This window comes from Eschrichtius robustus, chromosome 21 (assembly GCF_028021215.1).
Source record: "Eschrichtius robustus isolate mEscRob2 chromosome 21, mEscRob2.pri, whole genome shotgun sequence".
Lineage (NCBI taxonomy): Eukaryota > Metazoa > Chordata > Mammalia > Artiodactyla > Eschrichtiidae > Eschrichtius > Eschrichtius robustus.
Window position 1 is genome coordinate 14,459,388 of NC_090844.1, and position 17,438 is coordinate 14,476,825.

A 17,438-nucleotide genomic window follows, 5' to 3' on the forward strand; every position below is an offset into this window, starting at 1 on the left:
AAAATAACTTTTGCTCAATACCAAACTACACAAAGTAACTAATGTTGGTCTAATAGGCCAGTGTTTGTTAATTTGCATTGTTTCTTCTCAATAACTGCATTTAGACTAGCCAAATACCATATCTTTTTTAAATGAATAAGAAAATTAAAAATTATTATTTTCTTTTAAAATTCATGTGTGAGATGAAAGGGAAAAAAATGATGGAGGCAGTTTAGACATTTTGACCTAAGTATACTTAACAACCATGTTCAATGACTTAAAAAAAAAAACAAAAACACATTTTCCAAAATGTGGATCTTTTTCTGTAGAGTGGCTAAAAAGACATCATTATAAACTTTTATTAATTGAACATGTTGTAGTCAGAAAAATGGCTTCAGTGGAGATAATCTAGTAACAGAGGTAATAATATAATATTAATAAAGGAAATATAGTCTCAGGCTTTATACAGTCATTAGTCCATTCCTATCTTGAATTAGACTACATGTGAGGTCCTGATTTGTTCCAGATTTTGCCTCACTTTTTCCTGATAGCTAGAAAAGTATTTCCTACTGCCCACTAGGCATCTTCATCTAAATGCTTCCAACAAATGTGTCAAGTCCAACATATCCAAAGTCTTTTCCCCCACATAAAAAACAAAGCATAAAGGTCTTCTCCATTCCCATTTTGGTTAAAAGGATCACCATCTACCCAGTTACCTGATCTCCCTTGAATTCCATACCTTTTAACAACCTAAATTGATCAATTGCTGGATGAGCATTATAGAGTCCCTCTGAGATTCATGAGTCTTAGATTTCAAAATATACCTTGCAGAGGTGACTAGGATCCCACTGAAAAGCCTCAGTAGCCATGGCCCTTCAAAACACGCATATGCATGGCGTCAGAAGACATTAGAGGACTCAGGCTAAGTAACTGGACCACAGGTTAGGAGGAGAATCCTATTATAAACTTCCAATCCATGAACAGCTGAAAACGGCAGTAGTGGTTGACATTTATGGAATGCTTCTCGATGTCAGATGATGTGCTATATACACTACACAACATACCTAACTTCAATGCTCTGTGCCGTGCTTATGCTCGTTTTAGAGGAGAAACCACATTGCAGGGAGGTTTTGTACCTTGGTCTATTTCTCTGCAGGCAGGTTGCAGAGCCAGGACTCCCACCCAGCAACGTGTAAGTCCAAAATTTATGCTTGTAAACACCGGTCCCCAGCCTATGACACCCCACTTCCTATTCAAAGGACTGGATTGGAGAAATCTCACCTACATCAGTCATTCAAAGTCAGAGGAATTTATATGAATAATTTTTAAAATGTGTCTCTGGACGTTTAGAGCGAGGACATAAAGGAGGACAGAGTGTGAGCCAGGGCCCTTCCCGATATGCCCGCGCTCCTGACTCGCTCCACTGGCTTTTATTTCACCTTTTGTGCCTCCTTGTTCATTCGCCACTGCGGACAAGACAAGGCTGCCACTCCATCTCACGTGCACGCTGGACCTTACACATACCTCAGTGTAATAAGACTGTCCTTTGAGACTTCCCTTCTAGCTGTCAGGAGTTGATCTCATTTCTCAATTCCCGCTCATGCTCCTGAGGTCCCAGCCTCCCCGGCTCCCTTGGAGGCTGGACTATCCCTTTTCCTTGAGTCTTCTCTCTCTTTGCTGCCCCCTCTCTGCTCCTGGAGAAGCCCTACTTCCTCTAGCACCTTCCTTCTCTCCTGCTGGTGCTTTCTCCATGGCTGCAAACAGGCTAAGCTCTTTGCCAAAACAAACAAATTTCTTCATTTTTCTCCCTCCCTCTTTTATTTTTCTTTCTACTGTCTTATCTGGAGTCTTCGCCATTTATTTTCTAGTTGTACCTGTTGCTTCCACATCCTTAAAAACATTCTCACTTCTTAATCTTTGGGTGTGCCTTTATCCCTGCTCTGGAATGAAATGCTTCTCAAAGTCAACAACTGGCCTATATGAGTAAAATACGATAGGCCTTTCACCTATCATATTGGTGAAAGGAAGAAATGAGGAAGCTCCATTTCTTCTTCTTTCATGTAAAATGGTGATGATTGTACCTACCTCACAGGACGCCTGTGCAGGTTACATGGCATGTGAAAGCAGTGAGGGGATGCTAAATAAATTAGTGGAGTAAAACAATTCAGGATGCCTACAAAGCTTGTTTTTGCAAGCTATTATCAAAATCCCACCCCATTCAAGACCTAATTCAAATATCATTTTCTTTAAGTCATCTTCCCTGATCCTCTAAAAAACCTCCCTTTCCTGAGCTAGTTATTACCATCTTCTAGAACTTTATCTCTTAAAACAGTTAAAGAACTTCTTTATCTACATCATATGACAGTTACTTCTGGGCATGTCTTTTGAAGAAAGAAATAAATGCATTGATTATACTTCCTTATAATACTTATCACCTTCCATCTTCTAATTATAATAATTAGTGTTCCTGTCATCTCTTTTACTAAACTGTAAACTTTTTTAATGGCTTTCTGTTTCATGTTCTTTTTCATCTTTTTATCCATGCTAAACACATAGTAGGTCCTTGATGAGTGTGATGTACATGAAAAAAAATGAATGATATGAAAATTCAAAAATTATTTTAAAATATACAACTACAACTTTGATATCTGTATTTGGGTCTGGTCTCTCCTTACATTGTTCCCGGAACTTAGGATCTCTCTCATTCTCTGTTTTCCCTATCACAGCTTCTTTTCAATATCAGATAAAATCAGAAGCCAGCTAACTTATATTAACATACCAACAACTGAGACAACAATCTTCAAAAGTCTGGAAAAAAACAGAGCTAGAGAATCTTGTCAGTGTATGGTCAAGCCCAGCTGCAGGGACAGGTGACTCTAGATGTTCTAGAGTCACTTAGCAGTTATGAACTTGTGGTTCTGATGTGCTTGTTGGGCAAATATAGTTTGAGGATAGTTTTAAAATCATTTGTCCATGGCATTATACTTGTCAGATGCAATTCTGATTTTATTTCCTTAAAGAACGCACTGACCAATTAGTAATCTGACCTTTTGGGAAGTGACATTTCTCAATGTCAATCAACAACAGGCCATTCTGTTTTGTTGGCCAGATAAAATACTCTCACTCTGTGAGATGCATTACGTAGAGTGTGTACAGATTTCTCAAAAAATGCTTTACTTTTGGTTGGAAATCAGAACATGTGACTTTTCCTAGCTTCTACTGAACTTAAAACTCTTTTAGTTGAATGACCCTATTGGGGGGGTCATTCTTGGAGGATTGGGGTCCTCCTGTTAAGCTCCTGTCCTCTCCACCCCACAGGCTTTATCTGGACCATGGAAGCCAGCACTTCTTCTAGGCCAGGTTAGAAGCAGATGCAGTGAAATGACAGAGGAGTCTGGAGACGAGGCAGTTCATAAATGGAACATTCCCCAGGAAACTCAATTTTATCATCATAATCTTTTAGTTCTTGACAGCTGCAAAGTTAAATATCAGTGCCAAAAAGAGTGAACCAGAGTTTCGGGGGTATGTTTTCCCAATTCATTCCAAAGGAAGTAAAAGTTTAGGGTTCCAAATGATCATGATGTGTTAATACACCACATAATAATATATAGAGCAAGTGAAATTATTTTACCAGACAACTGTCCATATGAGGCCCTGAGACGACATTTGGGACTTTGGGTCAAAAGGAAGGTGATTTTCAAATTAAGTTATGGCTTTGTCATTTACTTTTACTTATAAAATGAGATTATTTATGGCTTTCTCATTTACTTTTACTTATAAAATAAGATTATTTATGGCTTTGTCATTTACTTTTACTTACTAGAGTGATGACTCTCCTCTCTGCTGCCAATAAATCTAAAAATTAATTTAACATGTATTAAAAGCACTTTGTGCACTTCCGAAAGAAGGTTTTTTTTTAACTCAAGAAAAAATTCATATTAATTATATAAATTGGTTGTTAGTCTTCTAAAATTAAATTTATGATGGAAAGGAAGTCAGTGATATAATCAGCTTTTAGACCATAAATCATATAAAAAATCATGTTTCTAAGTAAGTTCATTGTCAAAGAATTCAGGATATGTTACCAGTCATCTGAATTATTGATCTAAGAAAACCCTTTTCCCAAAACAGATATATTTTCAACAAATGAGTAACAGTTTTCCTGGTAAAGGAGGTAACTGTGCTTTCCCACATTTTTATTGTTTCCTTGATTGTCAGAGATAATGAACATATAGTTAACTTGTTCAGGAGACTAAATTCTGGGGAAAAAGTCTATAGTGGCTTAAATGAGCTGGATCATTTTTGGTTGTGTCATGATTTCCTCTGTTGAGGAAGTCTGATGTCTGAAAAAGGATTGCTCTGACATTTAGCTTTGTGTTTTATCAATACATGAAAAGCATACTAACCAAAAACAAACAAAGAGTAAAATTATAACAAAACAAAACAACAAATGTTTAAGGATTTGTGGACTGAATTAATTTTCTCATGATGGTTACGTGGAATTACATACAGTTTTTATTACCTTGATTCCATTTCTTTTCCTTGGTGTCAATTTTATTTGTTGACATTTGATTCAGCATCCTACTCAGGTTAATCATCCAGACTCATCTACTGTTGGCCATTCCCATGACAGGATGATGCAGGTAAAAATAGAAGTAAAACACTATTGCTCCCTCATGGAGTTCACTTTCATATGGAAAGATTAGATACATATAGAAAAAACTTCACTAAAATGAGATTAAAAAAAAGAATATAATTTACAAAGTGATATGAGAGCATCTAAGAAAGAGCAACTAAATGTGCTATTCATTCAGTCCCTCTTTGGGAACTAATTTAAGATCACATTCTGGAAAATTCCAGTTCAAATACCTTTAAAAGCTTTGTAAATTCCCAGATCCTTCACTGAAAGGAAGCTTTAATATATGTAAAGCTCTTGGGATAGTAGCTAGGACAGAGTAAACTTCATGCAGAGTAGCCAGATACAGAAGCAACCTAAATACCCATCAAAAGATGAATGGATAAAGAAGATGTGGTGTGTGTGTGTGTGTGTGTGTGTGTGTGTGTGTGTGTCTGTAATGGAATATTACTCAGTCACAAAAAAAAGAATGAAATCTTGCTGTTTGTGACACATATGAATGGACCTAGAGGGTATTATGATAAGTGAAGTAAATCAGACAGAGAAAGACTGATACTGTATGATTTCACTTACATGTAGAATCTACAAAACAAAAAAAATGAGTAAACATCACAAAACAAAAACAGAGTCATAGATACAGAGAAACAATAGGTGGTTGCCAGAGGGGAGGAGCTGAGGGGAGGAAAAAAACAAGTGATGGAAATTAAGAGGTACAAACTTGTAAAATAAATGAGTCACAGGTATGAAATGTACAGGATGGGAAATACAGTCCACAATTATGTAATATCTTTGTATGGGGACATAACAACAAAATATTAACATCTGTAAGGCTCTTCAGATAGTAGCTAGCACAAAGTATATAATTTTTTCTTATTAATATCTTTTGGATTGAAAAAATCAAATAATTTTTTTCTGTAGTTTATTGAAATCTTGTTATTCAGGTTTTCATTGTTTTCTTGAGTTTAATCAGAACAGATATTTTTATTGGCCTTGGAAGGTCTCCCAATTCTTACGGTTTTTAATTTGAAAAGATCTCCCAGATGGCTACCTTCTTCTACACTGAATTCTCTGTTTAACTATATTCTAAAGCCTTAAAGTAAACCTCTTAAATTTTGTAACTCCCAGGTTTTAACTTTTCTCTCTTACACTTATCTAAAAAGGAAAAAATTACTCTTTAGTGTTGATCATATTGTTTGATGAATGTGATGATAACCTGAGACTTTAAGAAAGTTAAAGAGTAGAAACCAAATTTTTTTGGTGTCTGAATTATTCACTAAATGATGTGTGTCCTTTGAGTTTTATCTAAGTTTCTGGTTATATTTCTCTTTATATCATTGTTAGAAATATAGTGCTTCTCACCAGGAAGACTATATTTTATTTTTAAAAATAATAGCGTTTTCTAAAATCTTCATCTTTTTTTCCTTCTCCTCAGTTTCATGACTTCCAAAAAAAAAATCAGAAAATCTTGTCAATTACCATTTGATCTTTAAATTCAAGCAACATCTTGTAATCAATGTGTTGCCATTAACACAACATCGAGGGGGAAACTGTGAGCCATTCATTCATTCCACAATTACTGACTGAATATTTAATAGAGTGACTTGTTTGCTATGTGCCTACAAGGTTTCAGCTGCTATTGTAAAGCAAGCTGAGTTTTCCCTGTAACTTTAATTCTGCCCAAGCAATCTGTACCTTTTCCCATACTTGCTACTCTCAGGATCTCCCTTTACTTAAACTGGTTCAAGCCTGTGCTCGAGGTATATCAGACAACACAAGTCTATTCACACTGTTCCAGAAGAACTCAGTGGTTATAAAATTTTTATCTTCACTACTAGTAATGCTATGCTATATACGTCTCCAAATCTAGATATTGTGAGGTAAGTTCTTTTAAAAGTTATTTATCCCCACAGGATATAACAGTATTTACTGTACTGCAATTATATATCTGACAGATTAAGTGTACTTGCTTCAGAAAGTGCTCAAACAGTTCACTAGATGACACAGCACCAGAACAGCTGAAACTGTTATCTAATCTCTTTTCCTTTGTGAACTTTAGTACAGAGAATTGAAATCATTAGGTGTGAAGGCATCCTGATAATCTACGAAATAGCTCACTTTTAAACAACCAAGTGTTGCTTTCTTAAATTTTTTTGGTTAATAGCGTAAAGTGAAGGAAAACCTTATAAAACATTAAGATCTGATATTAACAGGATCCAAAGAGGCAGAAGTAGTTGACGTGTCCATAGGTGGAGGATGGGTCCCTCACAGTCAAAAGCTTAAGCATGTTTCTTTCCATCAATGAGGCTGCTATTTCTACCAATGGTCACCTTCGTGGAGGACTAAGTGTCTCTGAAGAAGTTAACTACCCCTGACTAGAAGTAGGGACAGGGACTTGTTAGAGGAGGACAGAATGAACATTTATACTAATACATTTTCTCCAGCATGGCCAATTATTCCTTAGAATGTCTCATTTGCATATTTTTTGTGTGTATACATTTAAAAAGTTTCCCATTCTTCATGCCATTCCCTGCTTGGACTCTGAAGGATTTTTGTAACAAGTGCTCTTGGTTAGAAGCCTATTTTTGCTACAGTTTGTTTGGATTCCTTAAAGCCACATTTGTCTCTACAGGATACGGAATTGAGTAGAAGATCAGGTTTGGAGCCTGAGAGGTTTATGCTGACTCTCAAGTTCAGCCATTCCTGAAAAAATTGATCAGGAAAAGGAATCTAAAAAGGAGAAGTATTTGTACATTGATTGGACTAACTTTCCTACCTAAAGCAGAAGATACAATTCATTATAAGAAAATATTTTTGACATGCAATTTACACCAACTGTTGAGGAAACATCTCAAAGGAAAGTTAGAAGAATTGAATGTCTAGGTTATACAAAAAATCAAAAATTTAAAAAGTAGGCAACAGTGCAAATTAAAGAACCAAAATATCACTAAAATGTTCAAATAATGTTCTTATTAAAAATAAAATTTTCTTAAATTCTAACATGGAGAGAAAAAATTTAGGAAATATAATGAGAATATGGCTAGATTTTTTTTTTTTTTTTTTTTTTTGAGGTAGGAAAATTTTCTTTGAAAGTGAGATCTTTGGTTAGAGGTAGGAAAAGAGAACGTTTTCTGGATTTTTGTTCAAATAATGCTTTTCAAAGGTGCAGAATTAATCCTGGATCTATGCATACCAGACCTGTATGGGGAAGAGGAAACTACTGTCTTTTTGGCTAAAATTCCTGGTTGGCAAAACTTCTGTTCTGAAGACTAGGGTAAAGTGTAATATAGATCTACATGGATATATCATGTTGCTGAAATTCAAAGTAAAACCTTCTCTTTGCTGGTTCTCTGTCATTTATTCAAATAAGATCATCTTAAGTGAGCTTAAGCTGGAATGAGGGTTCTTATCTATTAATATTTAGAACTCAAAAGTTATAGAAGTGTTCCCTTATAGCTAAATGTATATGTCTTAACTTTTTCAGAAATGTTGTAAAGAGATCTTGAAAATCTCCATATAATTCTTTGCAGTGATAATTTAGAATTTAATAGACATCTATGATTAAATTATTTGAGGAACTTTTAAAAAATTATCTAATACAATTACGTACTATTATACTTCATTATAAAATGCAACAAGAGCTCACTCATTTCATTTGAATGTCAACATAGTTATATATAGTTTAGGCCTTCAAAATATTATAAATTACTTAAAATAGAAAATCTTAAAAATGATGCAGAAATACTATGGAATCATGTTTCCTGAAATCTAATTACTATATACAATTTAAAATAATTGATTAGGGGCTTCCCTGGTGGCGCAGTGGTTAAGAATCTGCCTGCCAATGCAGGGAACACGGGTTCGAGCCCTGGTCTGGGAAGATCCCACATGCCGCGGAGCAACTAGGCCCGTGAGCCACAGCTACTGAGCCTGCGCGTCTGGAGCCTGTGCTCCGCAACAAGAGAGGCCGCGATGGTGAGAGGCCCGCGCACCGCGATGAAGAGTGGCCCCCACTTGCCGCAACTAGAGAAAGACCTCGCACAGAAACGAAGACCCAACACAGCCAAAAATAAGTAAATAAATTAAAAAAAAAAAAAAACCTGAAAGAAGCCCAACAATAAAAAAAAAATAATTGATTAAACATGATTAGTCTTTAAGATGCATAGAACCAATTTCAACTTTAGCTATTATTAAATTAGCATGTTATACATTAAAATCAGCTGGAAGATAGTCAAAATAAACCTTTAAAGGACAGCGTGACACTTAAGAGTTGCTATATATCTTACTTTGATTATAAAATTCAATGCTGGAAGATAGTGTAAAAGTGTCCAGAAATATGAATTTAAGTGGTTTACCAAATATTTTGCTTTCTAATTCTTAACATCTGGATATTTAAAATTTCCTAATCTTTGCTACTTTATGTACAAGAATTCATACTATATTAATTCCAAGTTTTGTTTTTTAGATGGATATCTTAGAGATGAGGGATTATATAGTTATTAATTCTTAATGTAATTTTTGATACATTCTTACTTTTTATTACAACATTGTGATAAATTTTCCATAAAAAGGGTATAAAAATTTAGGCTTTAAAAAAATAATAATCATGCCATCTAATATAGAAAAAAGAGTGGGAAGTCTCTACAACCAAAAGCATATCTGTATCAAGAGTGATACTAACATACTATTCTCTCCGTCACCCAGGAATTCAAGTTATGGGGAAGTATAATGTAACCAGTTATTACCAGTAACCTTTCAGGTTTATAAGGAAAATCAAAAGAAATTCTGCTATTGTAGACTTTATTTTAATCCTTTGGTCTCTTCCCAATTCATGACCTCTACTTTCCTCTGGCTTTAGTCTGGAAAACAATTCCGTAAGTAACTTTTCTATAATCAACTGCTAATCATCATCAGTTCAACATTAATTTCAAATGACCTGATTTTAGAGTATATTTCTAATAGGGATACTTACTGTACTTATTTTCCCCTGCAAATTTTATAATAGCTATAAGTAGAAAAACAACATCCTCTAGATATTAAAGCTTCTAAGCTGGTTTTGTTTAAAACTTACATGTTGTAAATTTTTCCTTGAGAAAATTCTGATATATTATAGGACATTTATAGCTTTTATCCAATTGTGATCTTGAAACTATAATTTCATATCAAGGAAATTAAAGCCTCATCACTGTTTGTAAATGTTTTGAGTTTCTCTGATCAAATGCAGTATAATAGATAATAGGACTTCTATTTCGAGGTCAAGCCTATATTTACGGTAACTAATAGGAAAACAGTCAAGTTCGAGGTTACCAGTACAATGTCTGAATGCCAAGTTCTAGACACTGGACAAAGTACAGTCAGAGGTCAGTAAAACTCTGGAAGCCCATGAGCAGAGACAAATGCGCTACGGTGCAATAGTCAGAACTACAGACATAAGATTCAGATGTAGCCGAAGCAGAAGGCGAGGAAGTGTCTGGGGAGACATTCTAGTTGGATTTTGAAGGATGCATGGCAGGCGGCTGCCGCTGCGGGGGAGATTTGAAGAAAAAGTCTATATAGAGGAGACGGGCTTTGCAAAAGTTTGGTATAGTGCGTTTGGGAAATTACAAAGTATTTGCTATTGCCAGCAGCTGAGTTGGGAAGTGGCAGAAAATAAGAGTACCTAAATAGATAAAAGCCAAGGTGCAGAGTCTTGAAGGATAGGGATTACAGCTCTGCGTCTGGTTCTCAAAATTGTTGCGTTAATAACTACGTAGATGTGTCGTGCAGGAGTGGACTTACAATGCTAATCTTTCATAGCATATCACCTTAAAAGGTTATTAATGGAGGGAAAAAAAGTACAGGTATAAAGTTTGTGTGTCACTCTTCCCAGTGGGGCTGACTCCTGTCACATATGGTGCCACCACTAAGGCAACAGTGTACAGCCTTAGGTATTTCCACACCTGGTTCTTCTAAAAGCTCCCCCAAGAAAAACTAAGGTAAAATCATTTTCTTGCTGCAGGACTTTTCACTGTGTTAATTCTAGAAATTCCTTTTGCCGTGTAAAGCTCTGACAGGAATTAAATTGAAGAGAGACTTTGTCCACCTTTCCTTCTGCTACAGCAGAATCACTTCCTTGGCTGATATCTTTATTTATAAAATTTGACTTAAAACTAGGTCTGTTAGTTAAACTTTCCTTTGAAAGTTAAACCTAAGTGCAGTACGATGCTATCGTGTCACCATTCTATCCTACCCAATGTCTCACACACACGAATAGACAATATTCCTAGTTAGAGCTCTATTATTAAATGTTTGGAGATGATTTTCTGGACTGAGATTGCTTGTACCTTGAATTTTTTGAATATTTTTATACCTTGAATATTGGTGACATTTAGAACAGAAGTTCTGAAAAATATTCTCCCTGTGCTTTATAACTGTCTTATCTGAGGGCATAATGACATTGCTGTATTTGTGAAACAGGTGCTGTGTGCTCCTATGTAGCAATGCAAATTATATTATTATACTTAAAAGGTGACTCCTATGTCATCCATATATTGGGTAAAAGGATAGAAAATAAAAATATATTTCTTAGAAGTAGATCTCAGATCCTATTTATTTTATATTTCACGGTAGATTTCATCTTTAGCACATAGAGGTTTTTATTCAAAGTTTTCAACAAAATATTTTTCCGTAAATATTTTCCATAAAATTCTAAATGATCTGACGTTTCTGGTAGACCAACAATAGAACTGATTTACGTAAAACTGAAATGTTGCTGAAACAATTTAATCATTATTTGGTCATTTCCTTACCAGGGATTTCGATTTGACTGACCAATTTCAATCCACAGTAACAGCTTTGTTCCTAAGAGACTATAAATCAAAGAAATACTCAGTAAGGAGCAATTCCTACTGCAGTTCAAAGTCTGTGCTATTATCACGTAGTGATGGACAGCAAACATCCATTGCAAATATTAGTACATTTGTTGGAGGAGGGTCGTGTTTTTGGTTTCACTCTCTATCTCTGAAACCTATCTGCTTGTGAGAAAAGTTGTGCAATAAAAGAAGTTTTACCGACACATACTATAGCTATGCTTGAACTCAATGCAGCGATTCACTTCCTTTCTTTCCCTGGATTCCAAGCCAGGGAACACAATGAGGGTGTTGTGCTCTGGGCTAGCGTGGCATGCATGATACTCGGAAAGAACGTGTGAGCAGCTTCCAGTACCTACACTATTTGCTTTACAACTACCCGCAACTAAATCAAACAGCACACCAGGACTCTGTGCTCAGAATACGCAAGGGCACAAGCCACTGGCTCTTATGACCTACATAGGGAACGGAATTCCTAAATTTAAACGTGTATAGAGGTGTGTTAAGAGTTAAATACATCATTTCAGAGGCTTAAAAATAAATGCTTCACAATTTTCGAGCTGCTGATTTTCCATGTAATTCTCTGAATGTATGTCAAAGTGCAGGTCATAAAAGAATCCATTGTTTCTAAGGGAGAAAGATTGTTGTTGGTTATGAAGGCTTTCCAGAAGGACAAGCCATCGTGGTTTGTTAAAACAGCAAATATTTATTTTAAACCCCAAGGCATATTAGTAATTTTTAAAAAATCATTACAATTTCTAGAACCTGAACTTACTGAAACAATTCTAAGTCTCTGACACTATTTTGTGTATGTGTGTGTGTGTGTGTGTGTGTGTGTGTGTGTTTGTGTTTATGTGTATGTACTTCCTTGGTAAATCCAAAGAACACAACGATTGTAAATGTTTAGGTTAAGTTTTGCTCGGAGTTATTGTTATGCTGTGCTTGAAAAAGGACAAAAAAGCTTACCTCTGTCAGTCAAGTGGCTACCCAGGGACCTCCTTCTCAGCCTCAGCTTCAGCATGCAGGCAGATGCTCTCTGAGCCAACAGTCTGTTAACAGGAAGCAGGTAAACCCGAGAGCGTCCGCCCGCGTTACAGTCCAGTGCCCATCCGAGCACACACCTGCTTCTTCAGACCTGCCACTCATATGCTACAGCCACGCACAGGACCTGTGTTTGCAGACGAAAACGCCTCCTCTGGGGTCACTAGTTTTCAGGGTAAGCAGCTAGAGAGCTGCTGAGATAACATTGCAGGGAAGGCGAGCCTTCCCAAGACAAAAACCTTCTCTGCTGTCTGATAGCAGATATCCAGCATTATCTCTCTGCATTCCACGTTCTCAAATCAGCTACTAGGAAAGGCAGTCGACAGCTCGTCCAAATGGCAGCTGGCAGGCATGCTTGGCTGTACTAATTGTATACTAACATGCCGACTACTCCTCTCTTCCCTCAATAGATTTCTTAAAAAATGCTTCTTCCAGGGTAAAGCTCAGCGGAATATGCCACACTGTTTTCCATAAGTAAAATGGCTGGTCCTCCCAGCACTGCTGCAGACAGCTCATTGGGTTCCACTGGCTTTTCGTAGTCATAGCAACAACCAACAGACAGACTTAGCAAGCATGGCTGATCACGTGCAGTGCACGACACAGCTTGTTAATTTCCTTTCATGAAACTCATCATTTTGGGAGGAGGGTAGCTTCTGTTATCGTTCTCAATATTTCACCGATACTGCAAGTGCTCTGAGTTTTCAGCTTTCAGGAGGAACTTTTGTTATATGAGCCAGTGCTTCATGTGAAATTGAGAAAGGGAAACCCTTCTCAATAGACAGATTCGGGTCTATCCAGGTTAATAACATGCAAATCACTGTAGAGACAGTAATTGGAACCATTGTTAAAACAGCTTCCACCTTCGCGTCATCGCGTAAAGGAGACTGGCAAATGTGGACAGTTATACTTTCTGATTTTCAGTGATAATCTTGTAGCCACTTAGCTGAAACAAAGCCCTATGGCTCATTATATGTGGCCAAAATAACCAAAGATGTTACCTATGGATTCCATGTATTTAATTATTTTAATACACTTTTTATGTACTACAGAATTTAAAATAAAATTCTAAAAATTCCTATTGTTCCTACTGCAGAAAATGATTAACTCAATTATAATTTATTTGTAATATTAAAATACTTTAGGAAATCCAAACCAAATTAAAAATGCTTTGCTTTAAATCTCACCTTTGAAGTAGGAATAGTTTTGCTTCCTCAGTTAGGTGGATCACATCCCACCCTTCCTTAAAATTTCACCTCTTCAGGGAATTTCCCATAATACATACCATTAACCATTTATACTTTCTGCAAAATCCCCACCCTTTAATACTGTCACCAGTCATATTCTGTCTGATATATTTTCAAGACACCATCCCATTTATTTTTGTTTCTAGCAACTTGACTGAAATAGTTGTATTAATACTTTGGACTTGTAAACATAGATACTTCCTTCATTTGCTGGTAGTCATTGATTTACTGTTTTGTAAGTATTGCATTTCCCTACCCATGTTAGGACTCCTGCTTCAGTAGTAATTCCCTAACTTTACTATGCATAAGAATCTTGTGCATGCAGATTTGGGGATCCCATTTTCCTTCTGTCTCCAAACAGATTCACAGTTGGAGGGTTTGAGCCTGCTCAGGTTAGCATATCTGCTGAAGAAAAGTGGGTGGGCCTTTCCCACTCCATATTGTTTTCAGCCTGCTCTGACTTAAGGTACTTTCCCTTAAGTTATTTTGAGTTTGCTACTCTTGAACTTGCCCCTGCCTTCAATGTCAGCCTCATATTCTACTCTTCATTCCCCAGGTTTCAGCAATTTTGAATGACATCCCATTTCTTGCTTCCTTGCCTTGCAGATGTTCCTGCTTCCTAAAAGCTTCTCCACCAGATCCCATCCCCCCCAGCACCTTTTGCCTCCATCCCAATCTGCCTCCGACTTTATCTTTCAACACCTTGCTCAACAGACCACCTCACTAAAGACAGCCACGGGCAGAGTTTGTAGGGGGCTCCTCTGTGCCTCCAGTGTACCTGGAATCTACCTCTACTATTACACACTTGTCATGCACCGTAGATTATTAGCAGTTTTCCTTTCTTGTCTGACTTCTCCACTGCTCTGTCTACTCCCCGAAAGCCAACCTGGTCCATGTCTTGTTTGTCATACTTGGAATATTCTAAGTTTTCAGTACATTGTGAAGGAGAACCTAAAACACTGTCTGAACAGGTGCTGAATGACTGGATAGTGTGAGGTCTGGGTTTTAACTCATCTTTTCAATACCATGCATTATTGACTTATTATAACTTCAGAAGAATTTAAGTGATTTTGATTAAATGTTGGCATTTTTTAAAAGTTATCAAGAAACATCCTAAGTTCATCTGGTGTTTTAGGGTGGCTTTTCTTTTCATTGTATGTTTGAAAATGTCTTTATTCTACCCTTGTACGTGATTGTTTGGCTAGGTTTAAGAATCTTTGGAGTCATTTTCCTTTGGAATTTTGAAGGTCTTCTTTTATCTTGTGTCTTCTTGCCCCAATGCCCCATCAACTATACTCCACCGAAGAAGAGAACTAGAAAACGCCCAAAGCTGCTCAGGATTAGGAACTGGGAAGCTGGTAGGAACTGAGACAAATCTTTTTGCTCCCATGGTGTCCCTCATGGTACCTCTGTTCATCATTATAAATCACTCTGTGTGGCAGGGGGTGGCGACTGGGGAGGATGGATGAGTGTTCTTTGCATGCTCTGGCTTCACCACCTACCCCAAGCCTCTCCTCTCATATGTAACTCTGGCTGCCATGACCCATCACTGTCACTCTGGCCCTCTGGTTCTGCTCTACCGCATGTAGAGCAGACTTTTTTTCTCCCTTCTAACTTGTTCATTGCTAAATACAGATTCCCAAGAAACAACTATGATCTTCCCACCTCATCTTTCTGAGCCAGAGGAGATACCTCATAAGTTGCCAGTAGCTATATACCTGGACTGCCCTAAGTCAGGTTCCAATCCTTGATCCCATCAGCTATGGTAGGGACACTTGGCATTATATAGTTTTCAAATATTTGCCAATATTACAATATTACAAATAGGCGCAAGGTAGCAGCTCATTATCATCTTAATTTGCATTTCTTTAATTACTGATGAAATTGAACATCTCTTCATGTTCAACGGTCTTTTGCGTTACCTCTTCTATAAATTTCCTGTTCATACCTCTTGCCTGTTTTCTCTCTTGAGGTTTGTTGTCTTAAAGTAGAATTTTAAACAAAATGCCCATGAAAGGTATTTTCAAATTTTTTATATATTTAAACATTACAATTAAATTTGTTATATAATTAAAAGTTAGTAAGTTACCCATTGATATATAAAGGGGGACCAGTAATTCACTGCTAATTGTTTTGGTTTTTATTACGCAGAATGTGGGTAAAAATCCCTGTTCAGAATTTTTTTTCGGTATGGAAGTGTATACTACCACAACCATGATATAAGAATGATTTTCTAAGACAAAATCTAAAGTCATATAAATCACATGCCCCTAAAATGTTGTCAGCAAAAGTGCCTTTCCAAATTAATATTACTTTTATTTTAAGAATAGCAAGTATCATGAAAGAAAAAGAAAGGCTGAGGAACTGTTGTCTGCAATGAACGTGTATTGCTTGTAAAAAATGGAAAAGAAAAAAGGCTGAGGAACTGATGTAGATAAAAGGAGACTCAAGAGAGAAACTGAAAACAGTGTGTGATCCTGGCTTGGGCACTAGATCTGAAAAAAGATGCCATCAGGTCTGCCATGGAGACAATAGGTGCATGTGAATATGGACTGTGTGGTATATGACAGTGTTGTTTCCATTTCATACGATCTTATGGTTTTAAAAATGTATGTCTTTGTTCTTAGGAAACACATATTGAAGTATTTAGGGTAAAGGGCCAGGGGCTCTGCAGCTTACTTTCAGATGGTTCAGCAGAAAGAATAATAATGCGTAATAATGTCTTATGTGTGTGTGTTTGCGGTATAATTTAGCTCTTATAACAAGAGATAGGAGATAGATTTATACCTATATAACCTGTGTACATCTATATCTGTCATTCTACCTACCTACCTATCTCTCTGTCTATCTATCGAGGGCTAACACAAATGTGGCAAAATACTGACACCTGGTAAATCTTAGGTGAAGGATATTTCCAACTTAGTTTATTATTCTTTCCATCTTTCTGTAAGTTTGAAGTTCTTTGTTTTCAAGATAAAACATTTGAAAAATGGGGCTTCCCTGGTGGCACAGTGGTTAAGAATCCTCCTGCCAATGCAGGGGACACGGGTTCAAGCCCTGACCTGGGAAGATCCCACATGCCGCGGAGCAACTAAGCCTGTGTGTCACAACTACTGAGCCTGCGCTCTAGAGCCCGCATGCCACAACGACTGAAGCCCGTGTGCCTAGAGCCCATGCTCCGCAACAAGAGAAGCCACCACAATGAAAAGCCCACGCACCGCAGCAAAGAGTAGCCCCCGCTCACCGCAACTAGGGGAAGCCCGCGTGCAGCAACAAAGACCCAACGCAGCCAAAAATAAATAAATTAATTAATTATTTTAAAAGTTTGAAAAATGAAATAAAATGAGAATAAAATAGTGTTCAGAACAAACACAGGTTTAAGATAAGATTACTTGATGAGAACGTTTATCAAAGTTAAAAGTAAAGTTGATAAGTTATGGACTAAGATGATGATGATGATGATTAATATTATGAAGAAGCTACTTCGGTAGAGTGTATTAGAAACATTTTGCACTTTCTTATTTATTTATTTATTGGCTGCGTTGGGTCTTCGTTGTTGCGCTCGGCCTTTCTCTAGTTGCAGCGAGCAGGGCCTACTCTTCGTTGCCACACACGGGCTTCTCATTGCGGTGGCTTCTGTTGTTGCGGAGCACAGGCTCTAGGCGTGCAGGCTTCAGTAGTTGTGGCACGTGG

The 17,438-nt window shown here is 37.0% G+C and overlaps 1 protein-coding gene across 6 annotated transcripts in view; it reads right to left on the reverse strand.

The window, feature by feature from the left end:
• SORBS2 (sorbin and SH3 domain containing 2) overlaps positions 1-13,005 on the reverse strand; it is a 203,712-nt gene extending 190,707 nt beyond the window's left edge. For 2 of the 6 annotated variants that reach the window (XM_068531980.1, XM_068531978.1), the window contains exon 1: positions 12,427-12,997. The gene's annotated coding sequence lies outside the window, so the exon portion shown is untranslated. Of the gene's footprint in view, positions 1-12,426 lie in introns of all 6 variants that reach the window. The other 4 variants (XM_068531981.1, XM_068531979.1, XM_068531974.1 and 1 more) reach the window with 3 other exon arrangements.
• Positions 13,006-17,438: the final 4,433 nt, after the last annotated feature.